The sequence below is a fragment of the Bubalus kerabau genome, chromosome 6 (assembly GCF_029407905.1).
Source record: "Bubalus kerabau isolate K-KA32 ecotype Philippines breed swamp buffalo chromosome 6, PCC_UOA_SB_1v2, whole genome shotgun sequence".
Classification (NCBI taxonomy): Eukaryota; Metazoa; Chordata; class Mammalia; order Artiodactyla; family Bovidae; genus Bubalus; species Bubalus kerabau.
Window position 1 is genome coordinate 73,550,768 of NC_073629.1, and position 20,350 is coordinate 73,571,117.

At 34.6% G+C, this 20,350-nt stretch overlaps 1 protein-coding gene and 1 long non-coding RNA gene across 4 annotated transcripts in view; both read left to right on the plus strand.

Moving 5' to 3' along the window:
* NEGR1 (neuronal growth regulator 1) overlaps positions 1 to 20,350 on the plus strand; it is a 1,047,432-nt gene that overhangs the window by 311,723 nt on the left and 715,359 nt on the right. The gene's annotated exons all lie outside the window — the stretch shown is intronic.
* LOC129655272 (uncharacterized) lies at positions 16,139 to 18,692 on the plus strand. Its single transcript, XR_008715860.1, has 3 exons — positions 16,139 to 16,249; positions 16,992 to 17,144; positions 18,275 to 18,692. It is a non-coding gene; the product is annotated as an uncharacterized LOC129655272 (long non-coding RNA).

Genomic DNA, 20,350 nt, shown 5'->3' on the forward strand with positions numbered 1-20,350 from the left:
CAAGGATTTTTATTTATTTTATTTTATAGCTCATCATATTTTTTAACAGGAAGAATCCCCTTTAAAATTGAGTAAACAAAAGTAAAAGCTACATCCCTTGCTTCACCTAACACAGAAACATAAGAAGATGTATACTATACACTACAGACTTTTCACTTTTTATTTTAGATGGAGAAAACAGTGAATGATGTGATGCTTAAAATCTTTAGTACATAAAATTTTTCTGAAATAATTTCTAGTACCTTCTTCAGTAATAAGTCATGTAGCTAGATGACTGTATATGAAAAATTATCTGTGTAAGTCAAACATTTTATTCTAAATTTTAGCAAGAGTGATTCCATGAGTTAAGAGACAATAACTTATGTAATAGCTGAGTTATAAAAGGTGATTTTCTTTTGAAATAGTTTATATGGTGCTTTTAAAGCTTTTTCTTAATATGATGAAGTAAATGATATGTACCCTAGTTTTAAGCAGTTGGTTGAGTTCACTGTCATCGTCTATGACTATGATTACTTTTGTTTAAACAATATAGTGTATCAAGACAGCAGTGCGGCATAATTTGATAGGAGAACATAATAAAATATAATGGCATTTACTAGTCCCTTATACACCCACTAAGTTATTTTGTTAGTTCATTAAAGTGTTTTCTGTTTCACTTTAATTTTTATTGATCCCCAGTGAATACGAAAGCCTTTATGTAGCTCAACTCTTTAATTTGTTATTTCAGTAATTATTATTCTTGTTTTGTTTGTTAAGATTTTTTTCATTAAAATGTTTTAAACATGGAATGTAATCTAGCAGGGAAGCATTATATTAACTTTAAAAATCCCTTGCTTTAATTTACAAGATATTTTTTTTAATCTCATTATGGGGGATTTAGCAGCAAAACTCTCATTTACACAAAAACAGGCCTATTGGCCTCTCTATGTAGGGGAATTTGCATCTGCATTTTAAAGCACTAAGCCTTTTTAATATCCCCTTGATAAATTAGCTTTCAGGATTCATCCAACAAATAGATGTGGGGAGAAACTGTAAACACTTAGCTAAGTGGTTACAGATACATAAGCAATTAAAATGAGGTAATTTTATTTGTGTAAAGGGTTTGGGCTTAATTTGAATCAGCGAGTGGCAAGGGGTCCGCTCAGGTTCCAGTGCCACCAGTGCCATTGCCAGCACAGTGCCAGTAAAAATCCATTAACAGTAAATAAAAATCCAATGACAGTAAAAATCCAATAGAGAAGACGCTGGCAGTTATGTCAGTTTCTTTTCAAAAACTTCTGTCACAGAAATGACGAAGATGACACTGAAATGCAATGAACAGAGAGAATGGAATACCCTTTAATTAAAATGATTTGGATAGGTACATATTTTATCCTTCAGGTGTTTTTATTACTTGGGATATTTCGTTGGACTAAAATGAGATGACTTAGAAAGGAGTAGGATATGTAAATATTTTATTCTTACTGTGTGAGTCTTTCCATTGTTTTATATCACAAGTCTTTGGCAACTTTAAAAACAATAAAATTAAAAGACCTTAGAAATTGTCTTTTCTGAGGGCAGGAGGAGAAGGGCACGACAGAGGTTGAGATGGTTGGATGGTATCATCGACTCAATGGATGTGGGTTTGGGTGGACTCTGGGAGTTGGTGATGGACAGGGAGGCCTGGCGTGCTGCGGTTCATGGGGTAGCGAAGAGTCGGACAGGACTGAGCGACTGAACTGAACTGAGAAATTGTCATATCTTAAGAATTTTTCAAATTCAATGAATTTCTTATCTTTGCTTTGTTCAAAACCCTTAACATGTTAATTTTTAAATGTTGCCTTGTCAAATTTATCCTTAGATACCCTGAAATTTTGTTGTTTATCTTTTTAAAATTAAATAATTAAAAAAATTACTAGTATGTAAAAATGCAATTTTTTCAATCATGTTGATTTTTATAAACAGCAACCTTGGGAAGTAATTATTGAATTTAATTACGAATTGTAAAATTTTTCTGATACCTCCATATGAAGTAATTATTGAATTTAAATACAAATTATAAAATTCTTCTGGTACCTCCATGTAGATACTCATCTCTATGAATAATGATAATTTGGATACTTCTTTAACAATTTATACTTCTTATTTCTCTTGTCACATTGTACTGGCTAAAATTTTTGTTAGATTTTAAAAAAGATTTGATTGTAGCAAATATCTGTGTCAAGTTATAAAGGAAATAATTCAGTTTTTCATTATTGACAGTACTATTAACCTTTCATTACTGACAATACTATTAGACTTTACACATGTAAGCTTTTTTTCAGTTTTTAAAGGTTTTAAAAAATAGATATAAATTTTATTGAATGTATTGTCATCCACTGGGATATGAGAGTTAGTAACAACCTAGAGGGGAGGGAGGTGGGACGGATATTCAAGTGGGAGAGGACATCTGTAAATCTATGGCAGATTCATGTTGATGTTTTGTAGAAACCAACACAATACTGTAAAGCAAGTATCTTTCAATTAAAAATAAAGAAAAAATCTATTATCAAAGTAATTAAATCCTTAAATAACAATGTGGTCAGAAGGCATGATTCTTTTTTATAAGCTGTTAATTTCAGTTTACTTTTAAATACTTACTTTCATATTTATGAAATTTGGGCTTCCCAGGTGGCGCTGGTGGTATAAAGAACCCACTTGCCTATCAGGATTCATAAAGGATGCCGGTTCGATTCCTAGGTCAGGAAGATTCTTTGGAGAAGGGCATGGCAACCCACTCCAGTATTCTTGCCAGAAGAATCCCATTGACAGAGGAGCCTGGTAGGCTACAACCCATGGTGTTGCAAAGAGTTGGACACTACTGAAGAGACTTAGTATGAGTGTGTGCATGCATTATGAAATTTGGCTTTAATTTTATAGTCTGAGAGTTTGTTTGTCTGGTTTTGGTATCCAGTGCATAGTTATATAAGGCAATGGCACCCCACTCCAGTACTCTTGCCTGGAAAATCCCATGGACGGAGGAGCCTGGTAGGCTGCAGTCCATGGGGTCGCTAAGAGTCGGGCATGACTGAACGACTTCCCTTTCACTTTTCACTTTCATGCATTGGAGAAGGAAATGGCAACCCACTCCAGTGTTCTTGCCTGGAGAATCCCAGGGACGGGGGAGCCTGGTAGGCTGCCATCTATGGGGTCGCATAGAGTCGGACACGCCTGAAGCGACTTAGCAGCAGTATCAGCAGCAGCAGCATAGTTATATCAGTGAATGAGAATAGAGTCTTTTCTTTACTTCTCGTCTTTGAAAGAATTTAACATTAGATTATCAGTTCTTCAAATAACTGGAAGAATTTTCCAGTAAAACCTGAGCCTGATGGTCTTTAGGGCATGATTTTTTTTTTTTTTTTTTTTAACCAGTGGTTTGTTTCCTTAATAATTACATGAATATTATAAAAGTTCTAATTTTTGAGTAAGTTTTTTGAGTAAATGTTTCCAACACATAGCATGTTGCCTAGGTTCTTAAATACATTGACATAACATTTTCCAAAATATTTTTTTTGCCAATTAATTTCTATCACACCTATAATTATGTTCCCTTTTTCATTTGTATTATTGTTTTTATTACTTCTCTCTTTTTATTTATTTTGTTAGATATTTGTTATTTTTCTTAATTTTCTTGAATCAATATTTAATTATTTGGAAGTTATGATCATTTCTGTATTTGATTTACTAATACATTATTTCTGCTGTTTTTAAAATCAATTTCTTGTTTTTAACCTCCTTTGAATTTGTCCTCTTGTTCTTTTTCTGGCATAAATTTAAATGCTTAGTGCACTAATTTTCAGTCTTCTGACAAAATATAAATAATTTATGTTTATAGTTTTTTCTCTCTATGCTGGGTATGTATGTTCCTCAAGTTTTGATAACATAGTATATTTAATTGTTGGTATTGAGTTTTTTTAAATAATCATTATGATTTTCTTTCACTCTTAAATTCTTAGAATTTATTAAATTTTCAACAAATAAGGTTCTTAAAAATGAAACTTTCTAGTTTTCATTTCTAAATATTATTGTAATAAGAGGATAGTCATGAAATTTTCAGCTTTATAGTATACATTTAATATTTGTAAACATTTCAAGAGTTCTTAGAAAATTGTATTCTTTCAAGTATTGTGAACCCAGTTCATTTATGACCATCATGTCAGTCTCATTACTTAATTTGTTCACATCTTCTGTGTACTTTCCTATTTTTTTTTTCTTTTAGTCTGCATGATCTGATAATTACCAAGAGTTGTTAACACCTGCCATTATAATGATATATTGGTCATTTTATTCTAGTGACAATGTCGATTTTTTGCTTAAATATTTTGTAGCTATCTTATAAGTCCATCTAAAATTAAACAGTTTTAAGCAGTTTTTCTTTCTGTTGAATTGAATCTTAAATCAGTTTGTAGTGACTTTCATTATCTCTTTGTGTGTTGATTTGTTACACTATTTTTTCTTATGATTTACTTTGAAATTAAAATAACTATATCCGATATTTTTTGTCTGTTTATTTAGAATTTGCCTGACATCTTTTTCTGTCCTTTAACACTATCTTACAGTGTACTTATGTTTTAGGCATTTTCCTGTAAGTGGCATAAAGCCAGGCTGTGTTTATTTTTAACTAGTGCAATAGTTTTTGTTGGTCAATTTATTAAGGCCCAATTTAGCAAGTATGCCTACTATACTTTTTTCCTAGGGGGTGAGGGGTTTTCCTGTTTAACTTACCAATAGTATTGCTTTTCAGAAGTCTGGTATTATGGGAACTTAATTTTTTCAACCTGCCACATTTTCTAGGTTCCAGGTTTTATCTGTCGCCTTCCAGATTAGCTTGAGAGATCCACACTATGCTTCTTAAGATAAAGGGGAATTTTTAGGATTAACTTTTCTTTCTCCAGGCATTCTTATAATTTTGGCCCCTGAATATTTTCTTTCCCTGAATTTTCTATCATCTCAACCATACATGTAATATTTTTAGGTGATCTATGTCAAGACTATTTTTCTTAAAATCTGTTATGCTTTATTGCCAGAAACAAAGGGATACTTTATTTTTTAAAAATTTTTGGAAAATGAATACTTTAAAAAAACGTAGTATGTGAAATTAAAATCTTAGACTCTGGAGGAAACTTTAGTGTCCTAGCCAATTTTTTAAATTTATGTAGGCCTATAGTTTCTTCATTAAAAAAAATAGGAATGTTAATATTTCTTTTGCAGCATTAGTGCTTTTTATTATAACTTGAATATGTGAAACCCTTGGCTCATCCTTAGCCACATAATAATTGGTAGTTAATGTTATTTTCATAAAGACTATTATGTTAAAAAAAGTATTAAGTGAAGAACGCTTTTAAAAACAGAACAGATGTGATGAAACATAAGCTGCCAATAACACTATGAATGATTTTAGGTTAAAATGTATAGCTTCAATTTTGCAGTGATGCAGGGAACAAAATAAGGAAATGTGATATTGTATGGCAAATTAGGCACAGTATTGGAGCTCAACCATTATTCAGCTTTTATCAAAAAAGAAATGGCAACTTCAGAATTAATACACAGCCAATTTAAACATGCCATTACTATCTCAAAGCTTCTAACTGGGTTGAAATTTATTCACTGATCTGATCAAGAATTCATGTCTGTCTTTAATACTTTCATTTTATTTGTTCTTCCTAGCTTTTATTACTCTTAAAGCATTTCAGCTTCATATGATGGAACTAGAATATGGTAGAGCTGCCTTATAACAAACTGTTGACTTTGTCTTTTTTTTTTTTTTCCTGTCACTATTTTCTAGTATGGAACAAGAAAAGGCTGTTTAGATTGTTTTATAGTTGTGCATATACTTATGAAAATGTCCTTATGATTAGGACTACATATACATGTGAAAGAGAATCTTGAATAGATTGTTTTACCATTCTGTTTTGAGACACTAATACCCATTTTAATTTTTTCAGTTAGATGAAAATACATAAAAATGAATTCCAAGAGTTAAAAGCATAATACTGCTATCCACTTCACTGCTTAAACTAAAAACCCTGGGATCATACTTGACTATTCTCCTTTTCCCTCACATCACAAACATGAAGATGTACTCATTTCTAACATCAAAATACATATTGAATCATATTTCATTATTTCCAGTGCAACCATCCTCTCCAAAGCCACTGTCACCTCTGGTACTTCCTGACCTGTCTTGCTGTTTCTACTCTTTCTCTTCTGTAGCATACTCTTTGCAGAGCAGCTTGACAGATGTCTTTGAAATCAATGTTAGATAATGTTATTCTTCACTAAGATTCCTCCATTGTTCTTTCATTACACCTAAGTAAAGAATAAAATCCTTGTAGTGGCCTCTGGCCTATTCCTACTGCTACTGCTGCTAAGTCACATCAGTCGTGTCCGACTCTGTGCGAACCCATAGATGGCAGCCCACCAGGCTACCCCATCCCTGGGATTCTCCAGGCAAGAACACTGGAGTGGGTTGCCATTGCCTTCTCCAATGCATGAAAGTGAAAAGTGAAAGTAAAGCCGATCAGTCATGTTTGACTCTTAGCGACCTCATGGACTGCAGCCCACCAGGCTCTTCCATCCATGGGATTTTCCAGGCAAGAGTACTGGAGTGGGGTGCCATTGCCTTCTCTGGCCTATTCCTAGTGGGGGAAAAAAAAATGCACCATCCTTCTTTCTGCTTCATTCCAGCTGTACTGACTTTCTTAGTGTTCCTGAAATGTTCTACTTCAGTATATACATGGCCCTCTAGCAGCACTTACCAGTTTTTCTCCCTAGACTTCTGTTTTGCTTCGTGGCACTTATTACCTGACATTGTATTTTATGTCTGTTTATTATAGATGTCTTTACCCTAGCTGACCATCAGAATTACCTGAGATGTATGAAGAATCATGAATTACCTCACATACCAGAATTACCTGAGACATTTTATATATATGAATCTTCTGGGTGGGGCAGGAGGAGTCATTTTAGGCATTGGTAGCTTAAAAACTCTATACCTAGAGTTAAGAACCTACTGTGTATTTGTGTGTGTGTGTGTGTGTGTTTGTTTTTCCTGCTCTCAATAGACTATAAATTCAGTAAAGGCTTGGCATTATTTTGTTCACTGCTCTATTTCTAGCTCTCAGAATAGTACCAGGCACATAGAAAACTTTTCATAACTATTTGTTCATAATTTTAAAAAATAGTTACCCCTTTTCATCTAGAATATATTTTTAAAAATGCACCATTGGCTCTACACCTCTCATTCCTTCATCAGTTTTTTTCACTAATTTAAGAAATATTTACTTAATACATTTAGGGAAGCAGACAATATTCTAGGCTCTCAAATACCAAGAATGAAATAAATGTCTCTGTTTTTGTGAAGCTTTCATTCTCATATTGGTGGTACATTTTGTAGATAATTGTAGTTTTAGAAATTAAAAAAAAAAAAAAAACCAAGTTCTTTCAAATAAGTTTTCATTATTCCCATGTGCTGCTGCTAAGTCACTTCAGTTTGTCTGACTCTGTGCGACCCCATAGATGGAAGCTCACCAGGCTCCCCCGTCCCTGGGATTCTCCAGGCAAGAACACTGGAGTGGGTTGCCATTTCCTTCTCCAATGCATGAAAGTGAAAACTGAAAGTGAAGTCGCTCAGTCGTGTCAGACCCTCAGTGACCCCATGGACTGCCGCCTACCAGGCTCCTCCGTCCATAGGATTTTCCAGGCAAGAGTACTGGAGTGGGGTGCCATTGCCTTCTCTGATTTGAGAAAAACCACTTCACCTCTTTGGGACTAGTCATAAAACTATTTTAAATAATCCTTTTCCTTTAAATCAGTGTAATTGGAACTGTTATTTTTGTTTTTCTGTTTAAAAGAAAAAATTATGTAATTTCAGAAGATTCTTTCTTAAACTATGACCAGTTAAAAGAAAACCAATTTTCTGCAAAAGAAAATCATTAGCTTGTAACAGATTTACAAGACCCACTACATCTGTCTTAAGAAAAGCTCTTAATCTGCAGAATAAAGCCAGCTTGAGTGATAGCTCTAGGATTACCCAGTGGCAAAAGTGTTAGAATCATTTAAAAGTTCATTTGAGTTTTGCACACACAAACTGATCATTCATTTTTTTTTTTTCATTCATCTATTAAATAAATATCCCTGGCTGGTAAACATTACTAAGCTGTTTGCCAGGTCAGAAGGTTATAATATATATTCTCTGTTTTTAAGAAGCGCATTTTATCATTAATTTTGTAAAGAAATAATAGCAAATATCACATCAAAGATAAGTACTGCAAATTGCAAAAAAGTACATAGAGTTCAACTTAGCCTTTGCCCTTAACAAGCTCACAAAATCTCTCCCTTTTTTGATGTTCTATAACATTCAGCTTGTTTCATGTCAACTAACATGGTCTACTTTTATTCTAGTTTTTCTTCTACTCATGTTATCATACTTTAATTCCTTGAAGCTTATGCATATGAGTATTACATCTATATTGTACTTACATAAAATATTCACATTGCATTGTACACCATATTCACTCAATACATATCTTTTATCAAATTATATAGAATAAATTTAAGTGACTAAAAGTTACAGTTATAAAAATCTAGAACAAAGTCCAATAAATCCAAATGCATATCATCCTCAAAGGCTTCCAAAGAAACTAAATGCAAATAAATAACTGTGCTCAGGTATAAAACAAAAATAATCTGAGTTTGTAATTAACTGGTTACAACCCCAGAATGTCTGTAAAGTTTAAAAGCTATGTAGCATTGTAGTGACTATATATTAAATGCAATTCAGTAAACGCATTGCCTCTAAGATAAGGACAGAGTTAATGGCTCAGAAGTTAAAAGAGTCTGCTTGCAATGCGGGAGACCTGGGTTTGTTCCCTGGGTCGGGAAGATCCCCTGGAGAAGCAAATGGCAACCCACTCCAGTGTTCTTGGCCTGGAGAATCCCATGGGCGGAGGAGCCTGGAGGGCTACAGTCCACAGGGTCGGAAAGAGTCGGACACGACTGAGCGACTTCATTTCACTTCACTTCAATCTAAGCACCAGTGCTCTTGGAAGGTGGGCTTTTATAAATTGTTGAACACCTTCTTCCAGGCTTACAGGTTAGTATTTTCCCTGTGCCTGAAAGCAGACTCTCAACATTAAGAGGAAAGTATCGTGGGCTCAGTCCTTCTACCTTCATCCCCAAGTATTTGGAGAGAAATTCCAAGTACTTCAGGGCTTCGCACTAGTGGTGAAGAATCTGCCTGTCAAAGCAGGAAACACAAGAAATGCAGGTTCTGTCCTTGTGTTGGGAAGATCCCCTGGAGAAGGGAATGGCAGCCCACTCCAATATTCTTGCGTGGAGAATCCCCATGGGCACAGGAACCTAGCGGGCTGTTTCCATGGGTCTCAAAGAGTTGGACATGATGAGTGTGAGCACTCCAGCATCTTCGGTTTTCCAACTTATTGACTGTTCTATCAAATCGTTAATGGTTTTCTGGTCCTTTTTGGGGGGTTAGCAGAAGTGTAGAGAATAGAGCATGGGCTCCAGAGGCATACAGACCTGAATGTCTAATCTGTTTCTGTTACTCATGACTGTTCCACCTTGAAAGAAGTAACTTTTCTAAATCTCAGTTTCTCTGTTTGTAAAATAGGAATATAATGTTTCTATCACAGGTTTTTCTAAATGATTGCATTAGACATTATTTTGTTGTTGTTGTTAAGGATGGTAGATAACAAATGTTAATTTCTTCCTGCACTTTTATTTTTTTTTTGCATTTTACATCAATTACATTGAGTTTAATCTCCCGGTCTCATTTGGGTTAGTCTGGATTATTGTTCCTCAAAGATTAGATTCAAACCTGTCAGTGATATAACAAGAACTTTAATAAATAAAGGGCACTGAAACACAGAAGTGTAAAATGACATGAATTCAGAATGAAGGACAATATCTTAGATCGAAAAGATAAACTTTATGTAAAAGTCACTGCACTATTTTTGCTGTTCTCATTTCTCTTTGGACCAAACAAAATGTCACCTTAGTACTGTATTCATTTTTAGAACTGACTAGATAATTTTGGGGACCTGTTTTCATTCTGATATTCTTTGAGACTGTATGATTATGGACACTGGAGCTGCTAGCAAATTAGGCTAAACAAGTATTAATATTCATTTTCTCCATGGTAAAAGTCTGAAGGAGAAGGTTGTAAATGACTTAAAGGTTTTACCTACATAATAAATTTAGTAGAATAGAGTAAATGGATATGCAAGTCCATAAGACAACTAAATGTGCATTTTTTGTGACTATAGAATTTTATTACATCAATGTATTTGTTTTTAGATTAAAATATATATATACAGCAAGACAGTAACTAATTTCACTTATGCTTATAAAAGCATCACAACTGTGATAAGTTCTTTCATTCAGTGTGTTTATTTTATATAGGTTTCTATGACAAATTCAAGGAGTTTTTTTTTTTTCTAAAGTATTGAATTTTCTTTTTAAAATTCTATTTTATAGTTTAACTCATATTAGTGTTTCTTTCTGAAATATGTTTCTTGGATGTTGACAGTAATTGGAACAAATATGATGTTAGCTGTGTTATTACATGGAATATAGTCTTTAAGAAACTTGACGTCTTTAAGAACCGTGTTTCTTAAAATGCTGCTGCTGCTGCTAAGTCACATCAGTCGTGTCCGACTCTGTGCGACCCCATAGACGGCAGCCCACCAGGCTTCCCCGTCCCTGGGATTCTCCAGGCAAGAACACTGGAGTGGGTTGCCATTTCCTTCTCCAATGCATGAAAGTGAAAAGTGAAAGTGAGGTTGCTTAGTGGTGTCCAACCCTTATCGACCCCATGGACTGCAGCCTACCAGGCTTCTCCATCCGTGGGATTTTCCGGGCAAAAGAACTGGAGTAGGGTGTCATTGCCTTCTCTGGTTTCTTAAAATAGATCCTTAGAAAACAACAGTGTGGAAAATACCCTGAAATATACTTTTAATGACAACCAAGTGCCTGACCTTTTGTGGTGCATTGCTTTATGAAAGAATATCTTCATTTGACATATTTCAGAGACCTCTTAATTGTTGCATTTCTCCTCATATTAAAGCTGTGAATGATTTTTAGAAATTATTTTGCAATGAACATATACACAGTATTTCTGACTTGATGGATGCATCATAATTAAGTGAAAAACTACCTTAAAATGCCCAATATCTACACTGGTTTAATGAGAATATAATATGTTAGTATATAAGAATATATTAGTTTGGTAATAATTATTTGAACAAATTTTAAACTAAATCTGGGTATATAAATATTTTAATATACCTAATGAAAGTTCAGTATTTTAAAGATTTCATAAATATTTAAATAAGCATTATATATTATAACATACACAAGAATATATGCTGACTATAACTTAGAAAAACATCATTAAATAATTTGAACTTTTAAGTGAGGTTAGTAGTAAAATAATAACAATGTACCTGAGAAACGTTACATAAGCTCTCTCAGAAAGCAGTTTTCAAGTGAGTTAAAAGAGCAAAAATTCTTTGTAAGTAAAGTAGTATGTGAGGCTTGTCTAAATGTATAGTTTGTGGGACTCAATAGTCCTAGGTTTACTCCCTGTTCTGCCAGTTGTGGGACTTCAAAATAGTGCCTTGCATGGGCCTTAGATTCCTCATTTGAGCAGAGGTATGAAGGAGACACAAAAGTCATGGGTTCAATTCCCGAGTTGGGAGGATCCCTTGGAGTATGAAATTGCAACCCACTCCAGTTTTCTTGCCTGGGCAGTTCTGTGGACAGAGGAGCCTGGTGGGCTACAGTCCATGGGGTCACAAAGAGTCAGACACAACTGAGCACACACACGCATAACAAACCTTAAACAATGGGATTATTAACCAAGATAATGTTTGTCTGGCAAAATTCTTAGTAAAAAGTAAGCACTCAATAAAGAATAGTACTATGAAGATGATACATATCACTTTAAAAAAAAAGTTTTATGGTTAAATAAATTTTGGAAATGTCCAGTGTAAAAAAGAGTTTCTTTTCCCTTTGGTGTTCCTCAGAGCTTTTAAGATGCTAATGTGCTTGTGACTCACTTAAAATCCTACAAGGCCCAAGTTTAGTTAACTATGGAGCTGCTTTTTTTTTTTTAACATAGAGCTTCTCTTGGAACTACTATTCTTCCCACGCACTTTCTTAAATGACTTCTTAGGTAAACACCTACCTATTAATCATAATTTATGTAAGATTAATGTTGCTTAGGTTTCCAGCTGCTTGAATTTTTTTTTAATTAAATGTCAAATGTCAGACTAGTGAATGTTTAAAAAATTTTTCATGAACATGACAGTCTGACAACCAGATTTTTAGGAGTTAAGTCTTCAATGGCATCAAAACTAGTCTTTCCATTCTAGAAGTGCTCATAATCATCAGAGCATAATATTCCATGAAGTCCCTATTATTAATAATTATGTATTAATAAAATATTTCCTTTGTTAACAAAAATAGTAAATTAGAGTGAGATTGTTTACAGTTACAATTCTATTTAGGTTTCAATAGCTTACTTTTTTTGTGGAAAAATAATTATAAAAATTAAGAAGTACTGAGATGAGTATTACTTGACTCTCCAAAAAAATTCATGGATTATTTTTTATAGCTGGTTTTAAGACTAGATTATTCAATATGTTCATTTTTTATACATAAATGAAATTTAAGCCTTAGAGTTTCAAATACTGCCTGAATCTTATACTGTATTTATTCTAATTGGTCTGCATATCTACAGTTTGGAAAATACACCATCCATATTACACCAGAGGGATGCACTTTAACAAAGAGCTTTTTCTTGCTTTCAAGGTAACTCCTAGCTCTTTGATACAACACAAGACTCTCCACAGCCTTGCACATGCCCACTTTCCATCTCAATCACCATAACCACTGCTGTGCACGTAAGCACTTTATGCTGTCTCACCACTTAGATTTTGATAGGTCCTTGCACACTTTACGTATCTTTGTTTGCTTGCCTCTATGCCTTACTGCATATTGTTCTTATTGGCAGCTAACTACAACTCATTGTTCAAAATTCTACTGAGATATCACCAGTTCTGGAAGGCTTCTCTAACCCTCAAAGTCAAAAACTAAATTTAACACCATTCAATTATGTTCCCATTTCACACTATTATTTCTGTTATTTTCAGTGACTGTGATGTAGTTTAATAAATTGTTTGTGTGCCTTTACTTAGGAATAAGCATTTTTTGCAATATTTTTGTTTTTAATTTACTTTTTTTATTGAAGTATAATTGCTTTACAGAATTTTATAAGCTTTTTGAGGGCAAGTTTTATGAGCTGTTAATTCCTAGCATCTCACTGATATCTTGCTCATTCTATGGTTGCTAGCTGTGATCTACTTCACTGTGTATTAGGAAATATTTCCATTAGGCAGGTTAACTTAGACATTTGTGAACCCTCCAAGTTCCCCATCTAGTATCTGGCAGTGCTTCATCTACTAAGTCATTATTCCTATGTGAATGTTATTGTATAACATTGAAAGGCTGTTCTTTCACACCCTAAACTTCCCTTTCCCAAAGATATCAGCTCACCCACTGATTTTATGAATCATTCAAATACCAACTGCATCTTACTCAGGCACTTGCTAGTAATGAATTTCTCAGACATGCTGAGCCTAGTAATATCCATTGAATTCTTATATTCTCCCTCAACCCTCTTTCTGGGAAGAGTCTCAGTGTTCATCTGCCCCCATGGTGCACAAATTGGTCTTCATTGTCATGACCAAAATCATGCAGAGGGTGCTGTATTTGATAATCAAAAAGCAAGAACTTGAATGGAATATTCTTTTTAAATACATACTTAATTTTCTTGTCTTCCTTTATTCTTTAGCCTAAATCAGTCATTTTCATGGCATCACTCTTACATTTTCCACAGTCAGTTGCACTAAAGTCCTATTTCTAGGTCTTCTTTTAGAACAAAATTATCACAAAATGAAGATACTGATGAAGGTTAAGGCACATATTATCATGAGTTGGCTTTGTGTAACTTTGAAATTACCTTTAAAATCTAACTGTGGTCATGATAAGCTCATATGCACTCCCCACCCCCCAACCAAAAAATCATTCCCACCTACCCAGTCCTCTTCCAGACTTCCATCAGCTAGTAAATGCTCACATCCTCCTATACCTGTGCCCACATGACCCCTCGGAGCTGTAGCTAAAGCCAAGATTCCCTTGAGTTCCACATGTTTCTGCTCACAGAGAATAGATCTTTTATTTTTACTGAGCTGGTGTGGGTGAGAGGGTAGGGAAAGGAGGGAGGAAAAAGAAATATAAATAGCAAGCACGGAATGTTACAGTGTTTTAGTTGAGCCTGGCAGGTATGTAGAGTTGTATATAGCACATAAGGCCAAAAAATTTATTTTTATACATTTTCATCACATTTTCTTTAGTGAACAGAAGGAAGAAAAAGAGTATGACTTTGTACTAATTAGAAAAACAAAGATAAAAGTGGACATTTTGAAATTGGACATTTTATGGGTACCTTTTGTTCTTTTACTTCTGTTTTTATCCAACACCGTTTTTCGTGTGACTTGCTTCACCTGCTTGTGTCCTCACCTCGTTTTATCAGCTGTCTGTAGCTGCTTCTGACTATCTCACAGGCATGGGACGTGGCAACCACAGGTGTCAGCAGCCCTTCACAGCTGATAGAGCCATGCTTTCACTTGATTTTCCCCCATTAAAAAGAGAAAAACACAAACACCTGTTTTGACTCATCTCCCTTCCTTTTCTCCAATTGCAAATTAAACTGACAAGCTGGCTGGACAGTGGCAGAGGGGACTTACTTTTCAGTCAAATTATTTTAGTCTCTTTTTTGCCAGTGTATTCTCTACCTGTCATTTCCTCCATGTAAGTTTTTGACAGCTAGAATTGTTTTTATGGTACATTCCAGTCTGTGCTTTTAATAGCTAAGTTTTTTTTTTTTTCCACTTCCTGGATTTAACTAGCCTAAAATAACTGTCTGACCTCCATTTTGAGCTATGTTGCTAAAGTTACAAATATCTACCCTGGATTTTATTCATTCTTTGAGAACACAAGTATTTATACTATGTCAGTGTTGCCAGGTGTTTGGGGCCAAATATATGAATAACACATGATTCCCGGTACTGACTAGTTCAGCCTGTAATGGCCAGTTAAATACAGCATAACTGAATATGTAGCCATGTGGGGAGACAAACCTGGATATCCTGAATGGATAACTCCTTAGGATGCATGGAAGCTATCATGGAATATTACTTGCTCTAGTAGCTTTAGGATGCTACTCGTATGTTTGTAGATTATAGTGAAGGGTCTTTTGGGGATACTTTGTCCAATGAGTGTTTTCCTGGTGGCTTAGTCAGTAAAGAATTCACCTGCAGTTCAGGAGACCTCCTGCAATGTCAGAAGATTCAGGTTTGATCCCTGAGTCATGAAGATCCCCTGGAGAAGGAAATGGCAACCCCCTCCAGTATTCTTGCTTGGGAAATCCCGTGGACAGAGAGCCTGGTGGGCTACAGTCCATGGGATTGCAAGAGTTGGATACAACTTAGTGACTAAACCACCACCATTGTACAATGACTTTTTCATCTTGAGGTTGTGCCCAAACCAAAAACCCTACATTTAAAAAGAGAATGATTTTAAAAAGAAAAAAAAAATGGGGAAAATTTTTTAATTTTGAATTTCAATGAAATTAGAATATTACATAAGGATCCATATGCTAACCTTCACTTTTCCTCAGTCCTCATGTGCCTCATTATTACCTCAAATACATGATGGTTCACTTAACATTTTTTTTTGAGAAACAAAGAAATTGAAAGAGTCAAGTCTTTGGTAAAATATTAATATACTTAATGAAATGGCTAGAATTAGTAAATTATAGAAATTCACCTTTATCATCAGAGTTTATTTTTGTAGAGTGAAATTAGGTTTTCTTTAAATTTCCAAACTGGAAACATGTAGGTTTTGAGCATAAGAAAATAAATGAGTAAATGTTTTTACCTAGCTCAGTTTTATACAAAGCTATAGTTTTGCTTCTCTTTTTTCTGTACTGGCTGAAGTACTTGGCTTCTTATATCCATTTATTCAAATTTGGCCATAGGACAGTGGGTAACAGCATAGCAGTGGCAGAAAAAAGTCACAGCTGGTGGAGAAAAATGACCTTCTGCAGGAGCACCCTGGCTTCCCCTTCTGCCAATCAACTCAGCTCACAGTAAGCCTGACCCAGAAAAGTGGTCAGGTTAGATAGGAAAGAAGAAAACTTCTTTTGTTTTTATCCTCTAGACTTAGAGAAAAAGTTTTAAATGGATTTAATGCCTCCATTCATTCTGGGATACCTATTAAAAAAGAAAAGAAAAGAAAAGAAAACACCTCTAAACAGGGAGAACCATATGAGAAGTTATGAAGGAAATAGTCAATCTTAAAAATGAGCCCAAAGACATTTATGATTGCAAGTGAATTCTTATCAGTTTCCTTCTAGGATAAATTGAGGTATCTAAATGACTCCTTCTCATTTTAATTGCCCCAATGTTAATGTTTACTCTCCTTTTCTCATGAAAAGATAGGAATTATTTTAGATGGAGATTTTTGACCTCTAAAAAGAAAAAAAAATAGACCTCACTAACATAAAGACATATGCAGTTAAATATAGACTTATTGAAACATACAAAAATAAAAAAAAATGCGTACCATTAACTTTGACCTTGATCTCTCATTTTACACTCTCATCAAAAAACAGTTAGCAATGTGCTTATCTCCACTGTGCTCCGTAAGGAAGGTAAGGAAGCTGCAGAGATGATTTGACACTGGCTCAAAGAAGCCTGCTAACTGCAGTCTAACCTTGTCTTTGCAAACCACATTATTTTGCTTAGTTTTTCCCCCAGTAAGTCATGCCAGTACCTCAGAAATGGAGATTCACCTCCACGTTATTTTAGTTACTAGTATTCTCTTTACAGCCTTCCCAGGTGGTAAAGAATCTACCTGCAAAGGAGGAGACCTCAGTTCAATTCCTGGGTCTGGAAGTTACCCTGGAGAAGGGATAGGCTTCCCACTCCAGTATTCTTGGGCTTCCTTGGTGGCACAGATGGTAAAGAATCTGCCTGGAATGTGTGAGTCCTGGGTTCGATTCCTGAGTTATGAAGATCCCCTGGAGGAAGGCATGGCAACCCACTCTAGTATTCTTGCTTGGAGAATTCCGTGGACATAGGAACCTGGCAGGCTACAGGACTTGGGGTCACAGAGTCAGACGTGACTAAACACAGCACAGTATGATTCTTTTCAGTGGAAATTTTGAAAATATTTTTATTTCTGTACTAATTGTAATATTCTTCCTCATCAGATCGTACAGTTAGGTACTTGACTAATCACTGTGTGTTTAATGTCCAAACATAATATACCTGAATGGAGCATTCTCTTCCCTTCCTAACACCCTCACCAGCATTAGGCTGTGTACTGACCAGGAGAGAATGTGAACGAGTCAATTGCTTTAGTGGCACTGGTACTTATACAGGGAAATAATTATTCTGATAGAACATATATTACATTTTGTGGTGGAGAATTATGATTATAGGCATTTAAAATGCATGGAATGTTTCTGCTTTAACTACGTGGTCTGGAAGGCCTTTTTTTACACAAGGCTTATTTACGCTCAGAACTCTAAATTTACCATGTCGTTTTAACACATTCTTGGGGGCTGACAGAGCTGGAATACTTTCATAGGCTAATGTAAGTGGACACACAGAAGTGCCAAAGTGCATTAGGAAAATGGAAATCTATTCTGCTTCACGGTTGAATTTACCCTTCTCCAGAGACTGAATTTATTTGCATATTTTATTTCAAATATATGTGAGTTACACTGAAGAGGGTTTGAAATTAAATAAATGCCACAATTAAATGACAGACATGGCAATGGCACACCTAGTAGCCTCTCATAAATTTTTCTTTTCATAGGAATTTACATCTTTCTTACTTTTTTGATTAAAAAAAGTATCTGTCCTGTAAAAGTGACTGAAATATTATTGGAAAAGGTTGGCCACTGACAGGTTTACTTGAGAATTACTGTTTGTGTTACTAATACTTTTTGAAGAATTAAAAGATAAGTTGAATCAAAATATAGGTAAAATTATATAGCTTATTTTTCTAAGGGGTTCCTTTTGATAAATATTCTTTTCTAAATCTGTGCATGATAGTCTATTGATGAATATTTTCAAATATTGAAGTCATTGGAAACATTTTACAGATGTTCAACTTACTACTTAACGGCTTCCTTGTGGCTGAGACACTAAAGAATTTGCCTGCAAGGCAGGAGACCTGGGTTCGATCCATGGGTGAGGAAGATCCCCTGGAGAAGGGAATGGCTCCCCTCTCCAGTATTCTTGCCTGGAGAATTCCTTGGACAGAGGAGCCTGGTGAGCTATAGTCCATGTGGTTGCAAAGAGCTGGACATGACTGAGTGACTAACACATATTTATTGAAAAAAAAAAGACATTATACCATGTATTTATTATAACTCAACTAAAATTCTTTATAGCAATTTGGATCCAAGTTTTAAAAATAAGCTTTTATAAATTTCAAATGCATAAAAATCTAAATGTGTTTAATTAAAAAACATGAATGCTTGCTTTTAATAAATAATAAAATAATTATTAACACTTTGATACTTTACTGTTTTCTTTAATAATTATAAGAAGAAATATTATATAGGTGAAAGTTGCTCCTAATACCAAATAAGTATCTCATCAATTAGGATTTGTATTTATGGCTTAGAGTCATACATTTACCTTAGTAATTTAATTCTTGATTTTGTTGTATACACACACACACACACACATAGTAAATTCGGCAAAGGGAAAAAAAAGGGACAAATCAAATTGTGACTTAAACTAGCTGGTTGTTATGGGAAGTTTATTGCCCTCTGCAGCAGCAGCAATAGGACTGAATATTTGTGTCTCCCAAAACTTCATATGTTGAAACACTAAAACACTAATCCCTAGTATGATGGTATGTGGAACTGAGACATTTGGGAGGCAATTAAATTATAAAAGTGGAGCTATTATGATGAGATAAGTGTCTTTATACGAAGAGCAAGAGAGATGTTGCTCTCTCTTCCTCTCTATCATGTGAGAACACACCAAAACAGCTGTCTGCAAAGAAGAGAGCTCTCACCAGGACCTAACTGCACTGGCATCCTGATCTCAGGCTTTCTAACCCAAGAATTATGAGAAATAAATTTCTTTTGCTTAAGCCACCCCATCTATAATATTTAGTAGAGCAAAAACACTAAGTTACCTGTTTTCTCTAAAACTGTTTCCTCCTCAAGTAATAAGAGATGTTGATAATGCAAGATAAAAGAATCGGGAGGAAAGTACACCTTTTGTTTTCTACCCATTAATTTCTGAGTCACTTATCTATTAATTTCTCTCTTACTACATGAAAAATGGCTGCTGTAAATGAACTATAAGTCTGTGGTACTAAGTTGACTAGTTCTATAACAATGTAAATTATAAGCTTTATAGTATTATAAAAATAATGCAGTGTATATTCCTTCAAATTGATGTTCCTGTGTAAGATTTTGTATCATTTTCTTGTATCATGCTTGTTTACATAAGCCCAACACAATAAGGAAAATCTACTAATATAAACAACTTCAACTAATATGATCTAAAAACAAAATTTAATCCTGCCATCCAATAACTTCTTGCCTTCCTTCATGGCTTTTTTGATTTGCAAATTCCCAATTTTTCTTAAAAATACCCAAATAGTAGCTTTTTATTTTAATGTCTTAACTTTTGTGCTGCCATCCTTCTCCTCTTTTTTGTATTACCCTCCCACCAGTATTTCCTCTTTGCTTATTTAACTTTCTCATTAAAGTCTGCCAAAATCCCTTGAGAGTAATATTGAATGTTTGCTGGCAGGCTCCATCTTGGTATGTTGCTTCATTTTGATTTTCATTACAAAATGTTGAAATTTATAAAGCATCCTATAAAAGTGTGTATTGTATCAGGCAGGGCACAATAGAATCAGAGTTGTAAAGGCTAACTTTAGCAAGTTCAACATTTCAGACAGGTTTAAGGGCATCAAGGCTAAAAAAGATATTTTAATCATTTGAAGAAGTATTTTAGATTATTTCTGTATCAGGAAGTTTGTAAAACAGCCACTATCTTAAAGCTCAACATTCAGAAAACGAAGATCATGGCATCCGGTCCCATCACTTCATGGGAAATAGATGGGAAAACAGTGGAAACAGTGTGAGACTTTATTTTTCTGGGTTCCAAAATCACTGCAGATGGTGACTGCAGCCATGAAAGTAAAAGAC